Source organism: Bison bison, unplaced genomic scaffold (genome assembly GCF_000754665.1).
Source record: "Bison bison bison isolate TAMUID 2011002044 unplaced genomic scaffold, Bison_UMD1.0 scf7180017864180, whole genome shotgun sequence".
Taxonomy (NCBI): Eukaryota; Metazoa; Chordata; class Mammalia; order Artiodactyla; family Bovidae; genus Bison; species Bison bison.
In genome coordinates, this window is record NW_011494752.1 from 2,733,857 (window position 1) to 2,736,262 (window position 2,406).

Below are 2,406 nucleotides of genomic sequence, written 5' to 3' on the forward strand. Positions count from 1 at the left end.
GAGGCACGGGTCAAAAGAGCACCTCGGCACCTTCCCGAAGAGCCAGCCTCTGGGAGCCTCTGGGCAGCATGTTGATGTCACACCCCCTCCTCTCATCCCTGTTTCTTTTTCAAAATTTTTACTTTCTTTATTTTATGTTATTTATTTGGCTGTGCTGATGCAGTATGTGAGATCTTAAGTTTCCCTGATTAGGGGTCAAACTCGTGCCCCCTGCACTGAAAGCAGAGTCCCAACCTCTCAGATCGCCAGAAGTCCTCCTGTTTCTTTAGCAACATCACATTCTTCCAGAGACAAAGTTCAGAATGAACAGATGACCCTTTTTCATTTCCCATGACAAGTCAGGCAAGAACTCTACTTATTCGTGATGATTCCTTCTTGGCTTTTCCACGCCTGCCTCCACAATTCAAAGTCAGGGCTTTCTCACTTTTAGCTGGTTCTACTGCAAAAAGCCTCGCCATTGTTTTCCTTGCTTCTGATCTTTTAGCCTTCCCATCCATTCTGCATACCAACTCACTAATCTCCCTCAAATACTAGCTCAAACTTTTCCAAGCGCTTTGCATTTCCTACCTCATAAAGTTTCAAATCCTTAGCTTCCACAAGTATCACCCCACGATATTCCTTGCTTACACAGTAATCTACCACGTAGGTGACCTGATCTTGCCTTCGTTCTTTCCATCCTTGCCTGCCTCCTAGGTCGAACTGGCACCATTCCACCCACACTCCCACTGTTACCTCTGTCTCTCTCTACTACTCTACTATGCTATAATTATTCATTATATGTGCTTCTTTCCCAGTATACTGTACATTCCTTAAAGTCAGAGCAGTGTCCATTCATCTGAGTTCCCAAGCTCAGCCAGATGTATAGCAAATGGTAGGAATTTAATCAATATTTGCTAAATAACCTGAATTACCTATGCTTTCCTCCTGTGACCAGTCCTTACTATCAAATCCTACCTATCCTTGAAGGTTTAACTCAATTCCCATCTTCTCAAGGCTTTCTCAAAGCAATCCACTCTATTCTGATTTCCTCCTTTGTTCCCTGGCAGCATTTAGAGACTATGTCACTTATTCCAGCACTCAGCAGCACAGCCTAAAATGTGTGCCTTTCAAATTATGTATAATAGTTTCATTGACAGAAGTTACATATTTCCAGTGACAGACTCACTGCTCAAAAAAAATCGGAAAAGCCTCTTAAGAATTGTCTCCAAACCCAGTCAGACAGATCCATAATTATTATTATATGATGGTCATTTCCCATTTTCTGAGGTTGCACCACCAACAAAAATATTCTTAACTATATCTTAACTATGTCTGACTCTGACTTTTGGCCATTTCCAAATATCAAATTCACCCTTAAAAGACAAAAATCTGCCATCAAGTATTAGATAATATCAAAAGCATGCTGGACATTGGACTTCCCTGGTGGTCCAGTGGTTAAGATGTGTCTGCCAGTGTAGGGAACACAGGTTCGATCCCTGGTCCAGGAAGATCCCACATGCTGCAGAGCAACTAAGCCCACACACCACAACTACTGAGCCGGTGTACTAAATCTTTAAAACTTCTTATAGCCAGCCCCGTACAAGTATGTGGCACTATCCCCGTGGCATTGCATAAATGAGGAAACGGGGACTCTGGCTATTTATCTAAGGTCACAGATCTAACAGACCCAGAACAAGCCTACTCTTTCACAGTAAGAAAACTGCTACATACTGCTTTTCATAATTACCACAAGTATTAATTACCTCCCCAACAAATGTATAACCCAGTGAGATGGAGGTATGTCTTTTGGTACCTAGGCTATGCCCAATAAGAAGTTGTTCCTTACACAGTACATAGAGATACTACTGTGCTTAACAAACAACACTGTCTTAATAATTAGAGTATATATTATTCCTCCTGAATTACTGTCAGAATTTCTATAGAGTAACCGTAGTTAAGCATGAAACAGTAATGGGTTGATGCTTATAGACAAGGAGTCTGGCACCTTAGGCCCAGTAAATGTCAGTTTTAGCTTCCCACAAAACACACTCAGAACGTAAACTCTCCCTCAATCTCCAAGGTCTGTGTAAGCATGGACAGTGTCCATTAGAAGTAATAATTAAAGAGAAACCTCCTTAACACCTCCCAGCAGATCTTTGAACCCTGTTTTCATACCAAATCTGTTCAAACCAAAGCTCTTTCAGGTCATCCTCAAAATATTTCCCTCATGGTCAGATTTCTTCAGTTCAGTTCAGTCGCTCAGTCGTGTCCAACTCTTTGCAACCCCATGAATCACAGCACGCCAGGCCTCCCTGCCCATCACAAACTCCCAGAGTTCACTCAGACTCATGTCCATTGAGTCAGTGATGCCATCCAGCCATCTCATCCTCTGTCGTCCCCTTCTCCTCCTGCCCCCAATCCCTCCCA

The 2,406-nt window shown here is 42.6% G+C and overlaps 1 protein-coding gene across 1 annotated transcript in view; it reads right to left on the minus strand.

Moving 5' to 3' along the window:
* Positions 1–2,406, minus strand: part of WIPF2 (WAS/WASL interacting protein family, member 2) — a 41,123-nt gene that overhangs the window by 7,006 nt on the left and 31,711 nt on the right.